Source organism: Varanus komodoensis, unplaced genomic scaffold, assembly GCF_004798865.1.
Source record: "Varanus komodoensis strain SLA01 unplaced genomic scaffold, ASM479886v1 scaffold2, whole genome shotgun sequence".
Lineage (NCBI taxonomy): Eukaryota > Metazoa > Chordata > Lepidosauria > Squamata > Varanidae > Varanus > Varanus komodoensis.
In genome coordinates, this window is record NW_025335568.1 from 53,754,669 (window position 1) to 53,772,214 (window position 17,546).

Here is a 17,546-nt window from a genome sequence, read left to right on the forward strand (position 1 = left end):
AAGTCCCATTGCACAGACAGGAATCCCCCTCTCCATACACAACACCATTGTTGGCAGGCTGGATGATACCAAAGATTGGCTCCATGGGAGAAAGGAGACAAGCAGCTAAACTGGCTTGCTGTGATAATGCACACAGCAGCTTTCTAGAGAAGCTGAGAAAGAAGTAGGGCTGTAATAACACCATTGTAGCTTGCACCCATCCTACTGGAGGGATCCTGTGGGCAGCTGGTTTGCCACCCTATGTATGGAGTGCTGAACTTGGTGGAGCTTTGGTCTGTTCCAGTAAGGTTGTTCTTATGTTCTCAACATCCGGAAGCATGCATAAAGGCCACTCTGCACGTGAAATAAGGGTAAAGGTGGATAAGAATTTAGTTTCAATTCATATTTGACCAGAATTTATTGAATTCCCACCTTCCCAACAGGGACGCAAATACAATCTGCAATCTAAAGTTTGCATAGTTCCCATTTTGCCTTGCAATTTGGGCAACCAAAAGGCATTCAGACATGCATCAATTTGCAAATGTGCACTAAAAATGCACACATTTCCCAGCAGAATATCCCCATGTGGACACGAGTCACGATGCACTTTGAGGTGTAAAACGAAGAACCTTCATAAGTTAAAAGTGTCCACTTTTTAACCACCCATAACTAGAGATGGCACAGCAATTGGATGGATGAATAATCCGATAACTTTTTCTACCAGGAGAAACAAAAGAAATGTATTGGCAACAGAACCAGCAGAATAACCCCAAGCAGTGAAATATGTTCTTCTTGGAAGAAAGTGAGACATTGCGAAGAGGCTACAAAGGTCCTATTTACCCTTCGGTCATTAGCAACTCTCTAATGGCTGTAATGAAGCCACAACAGCATGTTCAAAGTGCACTGAAATCATCAGGCCTTTCATCTATTGCAGCATGTGAGAAATAGCAAGGTAAGTCCTGCTGGGGGGTTGTAGGAGGGAACATTAGAGCCAGGGATAAGAGAACAAAGCAGCTCAGCTTGCTTCAGGCTTGATAGGTACAAGGAGAGGCAGCATCATTATGGGATTAAGCAAAATTGACGTCAGTCAGGGGATGTGATGGCTGCCAAGGACCATGCCATATAAAGGCAATGCCAGGTCTCTCATTCCTGGGAAGGGCTGAGCATTGAACTCACTTTTTCATTAAGGCTGCACTGAAATGTCATGATACTTGATTTCCAGTGCAAAATCTCTTCTTAATAGGCCGGCTTGCGTGTGTGTGTGTGAATTTGTATGTCCCCTGTCCAATTTGTGTGCATGTCAGAAACAAGGCTGGTTCCTTCTCTCTCTTTCTCTTTTCCCTTGCCTCTTTTTGCACCATACTGTGCCGCCTTATGCATGCCTACTTGGACTTAAGTCCTGTGGGCCAACTGGGAATTAGTCCTCAGTAACAGTGCAGAGCTGGTGGCCAGGTTCATTCTCAGCACTCTGGAATGACTATTGTGTGACATTACACTGTCCGTAAGGCTCTGTGCTAGAAATATCGTGGCATTAACTGCCAGTGCGTAGTGCAGCATGCTGGAATATTGCTGGAAGATGTTCACATAAGTTCAGAGGCATAGTATAAAGAACTAGCATAGTGCCTTCCAGATCTGTTGTACTACAGTTCTCATCAACCTTATTATGTTTGCTGGACTTGCATCCCAACACACCAGGATGGGGGAGGCTGAAATAGACTAAGCGAAGCTGCAGGCTTTGCAGTTGCCTTGGAGCTCCTGGAAGTGCAAGGAGACCTGCTGTTGAGCCGAGCCCAAGCAAATAAGAACTAATTAAATCAGGAGAAACCTTTGAAACCTTTTTCATTGGGAGTAGCTTCACTTACAGGAAAGTCTATTTTGTATAGTTTGGAAGGCATGCACCAAATTAAATCAAAAGAAAGCCTTTTCACCAGGAATACATTTCCACATGCAGGGAAAGCTTTTTACATAGCTCAGATGGCTTGTAATGTAATAGGTACCAATATATGGAATAGTGTTGGGGTGGAGGGGCTAAAAAATATAATTTAAGTTAGAAGGGTCTGGGAGGAAAGCATAGGAATGAATGAGAGAGCTGAAATCTAATTTTACATTGGCAAGCTGTTTTAGGACTCGAATCACACTTTCCCATTACTTCCTGAGAAGAGTTGGGTGAGAGCCAGGATTCTAAAACAATACTTGAATAGAGATGAGATGGGGAAATCCTTTGGAAAGTGTTCCTTGTAATGCCAAGCGCTTAATTACTGCAGTTTGGCAATAATAGAGTTACACTCCAGTAATCAATCACAGCCTGCAGCAGATAAGAACTCTTCACTTAGTGAGATTGGAAAAGGGCACTATTAATTGAAGGCGCTTTCATTAGGAAAATGAACTGCAAGCGCAAGAAAATGATATCGGTATCAATTGCTTTAAATGTTGCTCCCCCAGATGGAGGAGAGGTCAAGAGAATGCGTCATGTGTGGGTTGAAGAAAAGACAGGACAGGACTTTCTATCCCTCCCACCCAAGTACTCAGAGAACTTATTTTACAATGCAGTGGACAAACTTAGTATCAACTCTTTTCAGATCATTCCTAAATAGGCCCTCTGTGCAGTCCAGTATGTACCCATCTGCTTCAATCTTCGCCCCTGAGCTGCCAGGGAAGCAGTAACGTGCCCCTGCAGGCCTCCCGTAGTTCTCTGAGATTTGGATGGTCCCACCTGAAAACCCCTGCAAGGCCACCAAGATCGCTTGGTGGCCTTTGATACCCCATGTTCTGAAGAGGGACCTAGGCATTTGCTGTGGTGTGGATTTTGCAACGAGAGAAAGGGAGACAGCTGTTTTGAATGCATTTTAAAAGCTAATTTTTATTTGGATTGATGTGATTAACCTACATCAGTGGAAATCTCGATGCTCTTTGTTCATCAACTGTCAGATGAGAACAGTTGTGCAGGTTTAATTGGCTAAGCCAGAGAAGTTCTACTAGAATGAAACTTCAGCTGTGACTTGAATTGATTGTCTCATTGACTTTGTACAAACTCCCAATTTGCATTTAACTTTCCTTTCTGCCTGAAGAGCACTGCTGAGCAGTAGCACTTGCAAAATATCTCCAAAAGAAATATTCATATGACCTATCATTGCACTGCCCTAGTTTAAAAGTTTAGCAGGTTCCTAGAACCTGCCTTTGATACTTGCCCTAGCAAGGGTTTCATGGCTCTTTGATACTTGTGCATTCCAAAAAATAAAAAATGAACACACTTGTGCTTTTGAGCCATGACTATTCAGACCACTTAAAAATGTAAAATGAGCACACCTGGGGTTCACCACTAAATGCCTTCCATTGTAGTACAGAACATGTTGCAAGTGTGATTCCACCTGCCTGCGGCAGAGGGAGACCTGAGAAGCTGCATCCTGCTCCATCTCTCTGGCTGGGACTAGTGTTCACTTGTCTGCTCCTCTCCTAGAATGCTTCTCCTTGGTTGTACCCTATTTATTTCATTTTTTATACTGCCCAATAGCCAAGGTTTTCTGGGTGGTTAACAAAAGTTCAAAACAGACAAACAAAAATTAACATAAAACAACAGAACCACAGCCATTGCAACTGAATCAGCACAGATGCATAGCAGCATATGGAATAAAATGCAATATTACAGCTAAAGTTTAAAAAATAAACCGTTAAAATCTGCACTCAGGAAAAACTAGCCCCTAATAGAAAATGATTGCTGCTTTGTCCAGTGATAAAATATTCTGGTGCTGAACCCAACTTTCTAACAATGTTGAACTTGCATCTCCAACGGGCCTGCTGATTTTGAATTAGTTTGGTCCATTATATATATAAAACATGCATTTTCAGATGCATATCAGGGAGAAAAGTAATACATTTATTCGGAGTGAAGTGCAGGATGCTAAATTAGCAGACACTCTGTGGGGCACTGTTGAGCTACATCAGAATATATGACTTTGTCACACACTTATAGTGAAATCTTATCTATGCTTATTTGGAAGGCATTCCCGGTTATATGCAAGGGTGTTACTGCCTAGGGAGGTTAGGATTGTTGCCTCAGTGAAGAGGAGCTGCTGAGAGAGGGAAAGAACCCCCAAGTCCAAACGTTTCTTGGGGTCATTAGGTGGGTGTTAAGCAACAATTCCCACCTTCACCCACTCCAGTCTACCACATAAAGGAAGGTACATCACATGGAGATGGGTAGAGATTTGTTCTCCCCTGCAGAGGAAGGCAGGACACGCTCCAATGGAGCAAAGCTCAGGGAGCCAAGGTTCCATTTGGATGCCAGGAAGCACTGCCTGACAGTTAGGCCCCCGAGGGTGTGGAATGGGCTTCTATGAGAGGTCGTTGAGGCCCCATCGGTGCGGGTGTTTAAAGATAGGTTGGATGTGCACATGGTGGGCATGTCGTGAGCGGAGCCGGCTGGTGCTGGAGGTCAGACTAGATGGCCGGGGAGACCTCTTCTGACTCGCTCTGTTTCTATGTTTCTATAAAGGAAGTAATGCTAATCTACTTTACAGGGTTATGCAAACAATTACTAACATAATGCCTGCAAAATATTTTGAACTCTCAGAAATTGCTATATAATTGTTTCATATTTGTAATCTGTAGGCACTATATAATCTGTTAGCACTGGATTCCTTCCTGCCTATTATTCCTCGCAGAGCCAAAGTAGAGCCTGTGTCTTGAATTTAATTACAGGACTGCCTGGAAACTTCAGAGCACCTGGAGCATCCCTTAACTTATCACAGTAACTTTCCCTTTACAGGGGTTTGTAGTTAATTCCTGTGCATGGTACAATTAAGCATTTCATCCTTGAAAAAGGCTGTGCGTGTTAATGGATCTTGTGTCTTCCTACCCTCCCAACCTGCCCCATGGGCTTTGGAGATATCCCAAATGGTGGAGCACGGGTGAGTCAAATTAACCCAGGAATGGGGTCAGGGAGAGATGAAAGTCTATGGTATCAAGAGGGCTCTGAGGTTTTGTTTAAAAAAAAAAAAAAGACAGTCCAAGACAGAGCAAGAAGGTTGTGACACTGTTGCTTTGTTGTTTCAAGTGAAGAACTAGGTCTCTGTTTCTAATAGTTGGTAAATAATGAGTGCTTGGCTACTAGTGCCCCTCCAGGGCCAGGCTTTGGAGGGTACTGCTCATGCCATAAAAGGTAAGGTTGACAGCCACTAGGATATCACTCAGAGTAGCCTCTTCCAACCTGGCAGCCCCCGCATGTGCTGAGCTGCAACTCCAAGTTGCTAGAATTGATGGGACTTGAAGTCATTCCAGACATTGAACTCATAGTCTTCTGATTGCAAACCTTTCCTTCTTCCCATAGGTAAATGCTAAGAATCTGAGAAGTACCAGGGTGGATCACACCAAAGCCTTAGTTTTGCACCATAGCCAACCAGGTGGTTCTGGGAAGCATGACTTGGCCACAGGTTCCCTTGCTGTTTTCTAGGAAGCTTTCCACCAAACAATACTTGGCGGGTGAAGGGTTCGAGCCAGGGCAAGAGCAAGGGGATATGGTACCAGATTTGGCCCAGAACTTCAACTTCTGGACCCTTGCCATAGCCATTGGGAAAGAGTCCTAACACCTAGCCTGAGTTCAGTAACCAGCACTGCACGGCTGAGCTCCCCAAAACAGAGCTAGAAGACTGAATTTGGAGCGGTGTCACTCACAGTCTTTAGCTTTCCTTTGTCATTGCTTCCCACAAGTTGTGGCTGTAGTAAAATAGCTGCAGGAATTCTCTTTATAGGCACTGGAGGGCTGGTCATCATTTCCTTTTTCTACAAAGGCCGCTTGGAGCAAGACTAAGGAAAAGAGTGACAACCTAGAGATGCTCCTCCCTGGAAAATCACTAAATGTAGCCCTATTTCACTCTCTGAACATCAGGGAGAAAAATAGGGATTTCAGCTAAGCCATATCAGAGGACCCCATGCCCGCTGGGGACTCCAGAGGATGCACCCACCCCAGTCTGATACTACCAATGGGCCAGCATCTTATCCCCTAAGACTTCTTGATCCACCATGTTTGCTCACCACTTCAGGCATAGCAAGGCATAGTAGAGAGGCAAGGGAGCGCCGGGCTCCAGGCTAGACACGTGTCCATTAAGGCTCTCTATTCTTTTTCGAGGGGGCAGCGCCTGGGTGGGACAGTCAGGGCCAGGAGGGCTGAGCTAACAAGAAGCAGTGGTAGCAAAGAGGCCTCTGCTAGGAACTGTCCAGGGTCCTGAAGGACCCGTCCCTCAAGACTGCTCTTTCCACAGTTCTCAACGGATGAGTCAATTAGCAGTTCCTGCTTTCTTCTCCAGGCCATTGCAATGATCTGACTCTTCCACCCTCCTACATGGACTCACCCACATCAGGACTACTGAGTCCCTTCCGCCAGGACAATATGCCTTCACTCACTGATAGGGCAGGGTACATAGGCAACCCAGTGCCCATCCAGTATGGCCAATAGTCATGGATTATGAGAGCTGAATTCCAAAATATTTGGAGGACTCCAGCTTGCCTACAGCTCAGACAGGGACTTGATGCACCTACTTCCTGGGTCCTCTGTAATATTCACAGGGCAATAAAGAGCGCAAGCCATGGTCTCACTGGGCACCATGCTTGACAACAGAGGCCTTCCTCCAAGTGTCAACTCTGAGGGCACACCAAGGTGGAGGGCCTTCTCTGTGGCAGCCCCCAAATCATGGGATGCTGTCCTCACTCGGGCACACCTGGTCCCGGTTCCGCAGTCCTTTCGGCTAGGGTGTGACTGCTTGCTACGCTGAGGCATTGAACATCTCTGAATAGCACATGAGAAGCTTACATCAGCTGCTTGTGGTAGCTGTATTAACCTGTTCTAGTTATTTAAGTTGCTTACATGCAGTGTTTTTATTCCTGTAGTGAAATCTTACAATGTTTAGTGCTATTTGTATTTTATACTGTATTCTATTGTATTTTATGAGCTGCTGTAAATTGAACAATATTTCTAAACTGCCACCGGGGAGCACAGAAACAAAATCTGATGATTCCTTTCATTGTTTGTTTGCTGCATTTGTGTGATGCTGCTGACACTGTGCTACCAGCACCCTAATTACACTGCACCAGCCTAAACTCTCCCTTAACATGACATGTTTTCTGCCACCAACTGCTGTTGCAGCTGCACTGGGGAAATCTTATTTGAAGCTCATGCCAATGCTAAATCCAGTCCGTGTTACCTGCCATAACTGCAAGCATGTGGAAAATTAACAGAAGTGAAATCCAGTCTACATGTTAGCATGTGTGGCTTCAGAGCCGATGCTGTTTTTAAAGCAAGACGTTTCTTTTGCCAATTTGCTGGACATTGTTCCAGCAGTTCTGTCTCATTCCTGGCTGGCAACGTGGGAAGCCATCGTAGAAATTGGTCCGGCATTTTTGTTTGCATGTGGGAAAGCCTCCCCCCACTGCAGCCACATTTGGACTACGGGATCTGTTTTCCCTGTGCATTGGCCAAAGCTATTTTCATCTGGAACCTCACCTATGAGTAACCAGACACCCGACTGCACCTGCACGCTTCCCCGGCTGTGTAAACACGGAGATTAAAATAGCTGCCTTTATTTGAAAGGAGGCTCGCTCATATCCTGCTGGAGCTGCCAAGTTAAACACGTCGTGATTTGGACTGACCTGGCTTCAGACTCAGCCCATAAATATGCAGGTGGGAACCCTGGTGGGAAGCAAAGAATGGAGCCCTGTCCTCGGCCTGACTTTTGCATATGATTTGCCAAGACTTGAAAGCCCAAATGATGAAAGAGGAAACAACGTCGGGGCTCTTTTAAAGCAGCACGGCCTCAATTCTATAGAATGGCAGGTGGGGTGGTATCAAGATGCGATTGTACTGCTGCAGTTGCAGGAAAACGGATTCAGGAGCAGGATGAGCTGGTTGGCTTTGCTCCTTGACACTGAATGTGCCTGTTCCAGTGTCTTGGGAAGCAGCTACCGTCTTGCGGGCCCTGGATCTGCTCTCGTTGTTCCTCTGATGTAACCCAGAAAGTACAGCATTAGCTCTAGAGGAGGAATGGAGAACATGTGTGGACTCTCAGTAGCCAGTGGGGATGGTGGGAACGGCAGTCCAACAACATCTGGAAGCCTGCGTGTCCCTCATCCTTGCTCTAGGACCTGATGATTCTTGTAAACCATTCTGGAGTGCTACCACAAGCCAAGCCCAGAGAATGGGATTGTACAGCCCAAGTGCGGGCTCCGGTACATGCAACCTTTAAGGCGGCCATCCTAAGCCCAGATTCCCGGAACACAGTAGAACCGCACTTCTGAGTAAATAAGTGTTGGACTGTGTGTTGGCTGCAGGACTTCATTCATTCATTTGTTACAGTTTTAGATGACGCAGTCCATTGGGTGGCATAGAGATAGATTAAATGAATAGCATGGGGCCAGATCCAGACTTATTCATACATGTAGCAGGCCCACAGAGATCAATTGGACTTAAGTTAGTTATGACATAGGGCAGAATCCAACAAGACCCTTATATTCCCACCACTTCCCTTCCGTCTTTTTTATTATTATTATTATTATTATTATTATTATTATTATTATTATTATTACATTTCTATGCCGCCCCTTGCCGAAGCCTCGGTGCGGCTTACAACACAATAAAATACATTGAAATACAATAGAACATAATAAATTACCATTAAATACAAAAATACAAAAAATGCATTGAGTTACAAACATAATAATATAAAATTAAAATTATCAGTATAAAATAAGTAAATAAATAATATAGGAGGAGAAAAGAGAAGGAAGAAGAAGTTGCCCTGGCCAGATCATATATTTTAACAATTAAAATGATGTTTAAATAAAAAGGTCTTTACCTGGCGCCGAAAAACCAGTAACGACGGTGCCAGGCGGACCTCTTTGGGGAGTGAATTCCATAGGTTGGGCGCCACCGCAGAGAAAGCCCTCCTCCGAGTACTTACTTGCCGGTTGATTTATGCAAGCAGGACCACCATTCGTGCAAGACCAATTTAGCAGTTCCCAAGGGAAGTGCTGTGTGTGAGGTCCACTCACCCCCCTGCCCCAAAACAACCTTTCTCTTCGTCTTGGGTTGCCCCAGAAGTGCTGGATCACTGGCAATGCTGGCCATTTGTGCAACAGACTTAACAGACTGCGGGGGTGGGGGGTGGATAAGTACCCTGTTGGACTCAGCCCTGCCTTACATCTCATTGATTCCAATTGGTTTACACTTGGAGAAAATGTCCCTTGCGTGGAAAGGGTCCCAGAGATGGAGAAAGCCCTGTCTGAAGCCCTGAAGAGCCACTGGCAGTACCGAGTGCAATGGAGCCATGGGCTGAGAACAAGGCAACCCACACTCTGGGCTGAGCACAGGCTGAGTGTGAAAGTGTTCTTGAAATGTGGGCTATCATGTCTGAACCAAGCCTTGCTAACAAACCGTGGTTTGTGAATCAGAAACAAGCTCTGGTTTGTTGTTGGGTGGACTGTGGTTGTTGGGTGGTTGCTGTTGTGGACTGTGGGTTGTTTGTGGTTCATAAACCATGGTTTGTTAGCATGGCTGGGTTATCAGACATCAAGATAATCCATGTTTTGACAAGCACCCATAGTTTGATAAACACAATGAGTTGTCTGAACTCAGTCTTGATCTAAGACAGCTTCCTGCAGATTAATGAGGCTAAGAGAACACACATTGCTATAAAAGCAGCTCTGGGAAGATCTTGTCTCCTGGATTCACACACACACACACACACACACACACACACACACACACACACCAGCTTTTCTTTACTGTCAGCTTCCCTAGCAGCCATGGGAGAGAGGAAGATAGTTAGAGTAATGGCTCATCTGTTTCAAAGCTGTTGATTCTGGATTAACTTCTCCAGGGTTAGAGGCAATAGTTTCTCAGGCCAGGGACCGAAACTTTAAGGAACTTTCAGAAAGCAAACTAAATGCTCTACCAGTGGCAGCCAAGCTACATGCTATGCTGGTGCTGTGTCATGTGGCTGAGTCTTTTAAAAATCCCCCCAAAAATGTATTGTAAGATGTTAAATAGTATGGGGAATAGAATAGAGCCCCCAGAACTCCATGGCATGAAATACTAGTGGGGACTCTAACCTATCTGCACACCCCTGCTTCAGATTCTCAATCTGTACTTATGTAGAATACCATCATACATTCAACTAGAAGGAACAGAAGGTGATTAGTACCAGAGACGCTCTTTTCTGAGAAAGCTGGTTCATCAGCACCATCTTCTCATTGAGAAACTTCTCAGAAGCCTTAAGTCTGGGGCACAGCAAAAGTTTTTTTGACCCATTATTAATAATGGCCATTAATGAAAACACAGGACAGAACATCTGGCTATCTATCTTGCAAGATCAGTCCCCTGAAATGACATGAAGAAATGTTTCAGGAGCTCATATATCGGGCGCAGGAACTTGGAGTGCATTTCTCATTTTTCTCGAGTCATGATAATAGTTGCTACTTAACAGCTCTGTACAATCAATATTCAGTAAGAGGCTTGTGCCATCAGTATCTATCTTGTACGAATAAAGAAATATGAGCTGGGTAAAGTAAGAAGGCTCAGCCTGGCTCACTGATGTCACGGCTTGGTGTGGAATGCACACGTGAGCCTTGTGGTCTTGGCTGGGCATGTGTAGGCCACTGTTTCAGTCCTAGCCACTTCTGCCTAGACGATTCTGCTCCTTCGCAGCACCCTGCCCTTGGAACAGCTTGCCAGACACACACTCTTACGGGCTGCATCCAATTCTGACTGTAACCGATCCAATCCCCATTGAGATAAAGGAAGGGCTGGTCCTATTGACATCCGTTGGCTGCCATGACACTGGATGGAACCCGATATGTTTTGAGCACCGAGAGAGAGACTGTTTTAACATTTCCTCGGACCTTTTAAAAATTCAGCTTGATTTGGTTTTATTTTGAGTTTCTGATTGTCTGCTTGTTGATTGCGGTGCGGTGCGGTGCTGCTGTTTAATTGCTTTGCTCTTTGAAAACTGAATCAGTTGCCTTAAGTGTTGCAGGACACCTTGAAAGCAATGGTTTATAGGGCAAGGTATAATTTTAATAAATGGACAAAGAGCAAGGTAGCCAGCATGCTAGCGAAGAAGCCAGCCTCTGCCCTTCCCCCTGAAATAAGTGCATTTGAGGAAAGCTTTTATGAATTGATCCTCCCAGGTGTATAGTGAAGATGTACTAGCAAGAAATAGGTACTTTCAGTTTGGTCCGTATATTGAGGGAATGCATCATAAATGCTGTAAGAGCTACTGGCCATGTTCATATATTACATTTGCAGAGGTACAGGAAACATATTTTAGTTGTATGGCTTAGCAATATAAAATGCAAATATTGGGGAAATAATTGTATAGTGGGGAAAGAACATGATGTCCCACTTGATCCAGTATTTTTCCATATTTGATCAGCACCCTATAAAATTATTTATTTATTTACTCATCTAATTCTATTTTTATACCACCCTGCATAAGAACCATAGGCTGGGCATCAACTCTACCAGGCACATTAAAATCCTAGTGCTTGCCAGAAATCAAGCGTGCCCACCATGATTCTTCTTTCAGCCTTCTGACCCTGGGCAGTGGTGGCAGGAACCCACCAACTAAGAAAAGGGGGTTGTGAAGGCTGCCTGCCAGGTTGATTACTGATGAGGGAGGAAAAGAAGAAGGCTGTGCTGGAAACCTGGGCAGGCTCCCTTCCAAACTAAGCTCTCCTGAACATAAAGGAAGACATCTATTCATTTGCACATGCCTGCGGAACCGTCTCCTGTTTATGCCTTTGCTTGTCTGTGAGAACACTGAAAGACCACATTTGCAAAAAAATACTAGAGAAAATAAGGGTTTAAAAAACAAAAACCCTGCTGTATTTAAACCAGAGTTCAGACTGTCTCATGCTGGATCAAACCCCTCAAAGCCAAGAAATGGGAAGCTGAGCCTGGTGCCTTCACAGACACATCCTGTGATTAGAAATGGTGGTGCTCACTTTGCACTTTCTTACAAGCAGCAGGCTGGCATCACCCAACCGACAGGGTGATTCCTTCAGTGGGGCTGAGATGGCTCATGCTTTCCATCTTCCCTCCTGGATCTGAGCCTGAAGGCCAGAGGTAGCGAGTGGAGATCAAACCGTAAGGCAGCCCCTGTTGCGAGAGGGCACATCCTGACTGCTGCCTGACATTATTACTGATTGAAGGTGTATCTTAAAACAGAGGGGAGAGTTGCCTCTCGATCTAGGCCACTGGAAGCAGAACTCGGGCACGAAGAGGAGAACTCAGAGCTCTTTTTTTATCCATCTGCCTTTTGGCTCCAATTAAGGATCATTAGTTTCAATACCTTTTCAGGACTTTCATCTTCAGAGCTCCATTCAAGACAACATGGGACTCCTTGTGCTGAGCAGAGCTATTCTGGCCCATTTGGAATCTTTGTTCAAAGACTTCTTCTAATACCATCATTTCAACATTAGCTTTGCTTTCTTACTAAGGAATGTGCTGTCTTTGAAGTGAATGACCTTTCTCCCTCTGCCCACCCCTGTGGGTCTGTGCGTGCTTTTTTCAAGTAACTGCACCCACCTAATCTCTCTGCTGGGAGGCCACAGAGAGAACGGTGGCATTTCTCAGTTTCGTGATATTTGAATGAAATGACAGGCTACATGGGGAGTCCATTAGCTTGTTGCATTCCATTCAAAGTTAATTACACTTTTTCAGCTTCAGAAGACATTCTGCCAGGCTGGAGACTTCTGATCTTCAACTCAAATCTTTGGCAGAATGCATCCATTAGCCGCATTACAGGATTCCTCTTGCTGTTCCCCTTGCTCCTTCATCAGCGACTGAGCAGCCTCTTGGGAACTTTCCGAATATTTCTTTTCTCCAGCCTTGCCAAGTCCTGCAGCTGACACAGCAGGACTTGACTAATGCAGCAGCTGTCCTTCCACTTGTGCCTTTCAGATATGCTGGATAACAACTCCCATCATCCATTGGCCATCATGACTGGGAATGAAAGATGTGCCATTCCACCAAGGGATGCTGGCAAACCCTGCAAGAGACTCAAATGGGTTTGGATTTCTGTGGCTTGTGGATTTTGCTACTGGTTGGCTTTTTCTGAGGATTGTTTCTTATTTTCTGGAATTGTAATTTTTACCCATGCTGTATAAAATTGGAAAACAACCAACCACCAAAAATGGGCATTTTCTCCCACATTTGCTGCAAGACAAACACAAGTTCAGGCAACTGAGAGGCTGTCATTGCAACAATGAGCACTCAGAAAGATGCCTGACAAACTTCTAAATGCAGATGGAACCGATTTGTCAAAATCTGTGTATCCCTAAGTTCAGCACATCTGGGAGGCACATCTGGGGGTCATCAAACTGGGAAAGGCTGTTATCCAGGCGGCACCGCCACCTCTTTGGCACCATTTCATCTAAAAAGCTGGAAATGTCCCATGAGTAGGATGCAGGGAAGCCCCCAAGTTCACTCTGCATGCATCCAGGGCCGGGGCCATTGAATCCTGTTCTTAGAAGTGCATTCTATCTAGTACCATGACTGCTTTAAACAATTTTCCCAACATCAGGGGTGATTAAAGGGTTTATTGTTGCAAACAATGTCACTGAACATGTCTTATTAACTTAAGTGCTTGCTGAACAATTCACAGGCTACACAACAGAATTCTACTCTAATGGCATCTTGGGGAATTACATAATTGCTTGGCAAAAAACAAGCATTATGTGAGTACATGCACATCTGCAGATCGCATGGGCAGCACAAACCTGTTATAGGTGGCGATTCAGCCTCACCCGTCTCTTAGCTTTCCGTTAGAGCAGGGCCAGAGGGTTTTTAAGCCAAAAAAGGGCATCCTGATTAAAATTATGGACTCTGGAAATACTGGCAGAATTCTGCCACCTTCCAAATATTACAATTTGTAATATTCTAATTTCAGCAGGTATTTTCTACTCGTAAAAGCAAGAGAAGATGCTTGGCTTTCTGCTTCTCCTGTATCCCTTTCACAAAGAGCCACCCTCTAGTGGAGAAAGAAATATTTGCACGGTGGGTTTTGCACACAGATAATCCAGAATTGCTCACCTGAGGTATCTAGTTTAGAAAATGTGCATTCCTACCTTTTCACTCTCTAAAGGGCTATCCAGGGAGTTTCCAGACTAAAAACACAACAATACATGAAAATAATGCAACACAATTTTAAAATTTCAGTATGTTAGTTCAATCCAATTCACACCTGGAGTACTGTGTCCAGTTCTGGGCACCTAAGTTTTAAAAAGAGGAACTGATTCAGGCCCTATGAGGAAAGATTGAGAGAACTGGCATGTTCAGCCTCAAGAAGAGAAGACTGAGGGGAGATATGAAAGCACTCTACAAGTACCTCAAAGGCTGTCCCAAAGAGGAAGGACAGGATCTCTTCTCATCTATTCCAGAGTGCAGACCATGGAATAATGGACTTAAGTTAAAGGAAACCAGATTTAGACTAGATACCAGGAAGCATTTCCTGACTGTCAGAGCATTATGACAAGGGAAACTGCTTCCTGGAAAAGTTGTGGGCTCTACATTGCTGGAGACATTCAAAAAGCGCCTGGGCAGTCTTCTGAGTGGGATGGTGTAACTTGGTGTCCTGCAATAGCAGAAGTTGGACCTGATGGCCTTCTGGCCCCTTCCAACTCTAGGATTCTAGGATTCTATGAATCATTACAACAGCAGCAGGACAGAGTTATTGCGAGTCCTTAAATGGTGCTGGCCAGGGGAATGGAGAGCATGCGAAGAGGGATTTTTTAGAATGGAGTGTTGCCATCTGGGCACTGCTGGCAAGAAGGCCTGTTCTTGTGCCCCGACCAAGCACACATCTGGAAATGGCAGAATGCAGGGGAACTCTCAGGGCAGAATCCTATGCAAGCTTAGCCAGAACAAGTCCTAGAAGGTGACCAACTACATATTTAAACAACATTAGCTGCTTTTAGGCTCCTGCCCAACTGCTGATTGATTGTTCAAATTGTATTTTGGGTTGTTTTTTATGTTTATTTTGATGTTTCCAAGAAGGGACTTGTAAGCTGTCTTGAGAAAGTCTGAAATAGAATTATCAGGTTGTGACACCTTTTTTAAAGGTCTTTTACATTGTTCTGTACTGGAAAACAGGTAAGGGTTGATTCCTGTAGGACTTATTTCATTCAAGTGGCTCTGAACTAACTGTATACCCTGAAAAGCTATACGGGATAAAATCTGGGGTATTTTAATTTAATTTAATTTCACTGATGGAATGACTCATTTTCCCTAGCTCTTGCAATCCCCAATGAAATCTGCCCTGGAAGGTTGAAGGCCTCTCCTAAGAAGATTTGGAGCAGCACAAAGGAAATGAGGTATCCTTTCTGCACATGAAGATCAGGTCTATCTGAAGATCAGAAGAAGCTCTAAATGTTCACCTAGAGATGGCAAATTCTTCCTCTCTATCACCACATATCTGTGTGATTTCCTTAGGAACCTAGAGGCGACCCATCTTCCCGCATGGTGACCTGTGGCCACCTGGTGCTTACGGGCATCCTGGTTGCAGGTGCAAGTCCTGGTGCAGTAGGACCAAAACTGGTACTGGCTGTAACCGGCAAGAGTAAGGCAAACCCAGTCTCCCCAGATCCCAGGTCCTCTCAGTCCCTTGGGGATGGCTGGCCAAGGATCCCACCGGAGCTTCTCATGTGGGACTTCCCTGTGTCCTGAGGGAAGCACAGCTGAGTTGCAGGTTCTGCTCAGCGTGCTGAGTGCAACCAGGGGGCTGAAACAGCAAGCCCTGTTTGTGAGCCTCCCCGCTTGTCCTCCCCCAAAGCACACAGGCAAAAACAGGGTAAAAGATTTGTTAAGGATTCGGGGAAAGTACAGAATGAGAAACATATTGGGCAGCTTGTGAGCAGACAAAAGTAAGTCATCAAGGTGGCCAATCAGTGGCAATGAACAAACAAAAAGGGAAATGCAGCTTAGCCAGCACAGCCGTGTGCCAGCTGCCCAACTGGTTCCTTGAAGAGCCACTCTGTTGCCCTAAAGCTCTCCTGGTGTCTGCCTTGCCCTTTCTTTGGGGAAAGACGACAGCCGGTGCTGGAAAGCGTGGTGCACTTCCCCCTGCTGCCTGCAGGGAGCTCCCCTGCTTCCTGGGACACCAGGTCCTGGCACCCCTGCTGGAAGAGAAAGGCACTGCATTCCTTTTTCCAGGGGAGAACCTTTCTTCTCGTCCCCCCTACCCCCACTTGCCTGGGAGGAGATTCCAAACGAGTCTCCTGTTTTTTTTGTCACTTCCCCAGCTCTGAGATGGACTCTAGGAGATTCCTCCTTGTTTAGGCAACAGGACAGTTTGCCATTCAGGTGGTTCAGTAAGTGGAGGTGCTCAGCCTTGAGATGGCCTCAGTCAGCATATCTGCGCTGAAATGTGTCACCTGGGTGCCCTGGCCTTTGGCTTTTAACTGAGACCAGCATCTGGCTGAAAAATGTAGGTTTCCTTCCCTTGGTCCTGGGTATGACAGAGTTCACATGGTCTGGCCATGTGGGACACTCTAGGCTGAGTATAAAAACTGTTTAAATATCCTGTGTTTAAAATAATGCACAGTTCTGGCCAGGCACCCACAATGCCCCAAGTGAGCCACTGAAAGCCCAGTGGCCTTTGGCAGCAGTGTACCCATAGAAGTCTCTCAGTGCTCAACAAGTTCCCTGTCCCCACGATTTTATTTCTTGCCATCTGAAACAAACCAATCAAAATCAGCAGGCTGGTAATGCTGGAAGGTACCCTCTTCATTGGGTTCAACAGAGACCTTTTGTGTTTTGGGGTTCAGGCTCTGTTCTTGGACTTTAAGCCTCAGGAATATGCCTTCTGGGAAGAGGGTGCTTCACGATCAGAAGGTCCATCATAAATTAGGCAAGTGCCAGATGGCAGTCCTTGTGTGACAACTGCCATGCCACCCTCTCAAATGTGCCCACTGACCCAAAAATGTTGGGCACCACCAGCTGGAGCCTCTGCGCCTGCCTCCTCTTTCTGGCCTGCAACCAGGGAGCAGGGGCAGGAGAGACATCCTGCATTTCAAGCGGAGCTGAATTTTGCCTTGAGGTTTTCAGTGGCACATGCCCAGTTTGCAGCCACTGGCACATGATGGATGAGAAGGATCCAGTAAATATGGAACTGTAATCCAGGTTTCAAAACAGCAGGTGCTTTTTTGCTTTCTGCAGGGCTATTGTGCATCGCCTGAAATCCTGATTCCTTTCCATTTTGTTTGTTTTAACAATCAGAGGCACAACATGCCTGTCACATTGTTTAGGAGGCGTCGCCCTTATAGCCACTGCAAGATCATCCGAGAGGAAATTACAAGATTATCTTGTTTCCCTTTATTTTGATATGGGGCAGCCAGATTGATAAGCAGGACCCATAGGTCCAAGCACGTAAGGCCAGTTACGGCCACTTACATCGGCTGCCTATAAGCTTCCAGGTCCAATTTTAGCTGCTGTTTTAACTTATAAAGTCTTACGTGGCCTAGGACCACAATACCTGTTGGATTACCACTCCCAGGTGTGATCAAATCAGACACTACCTTCT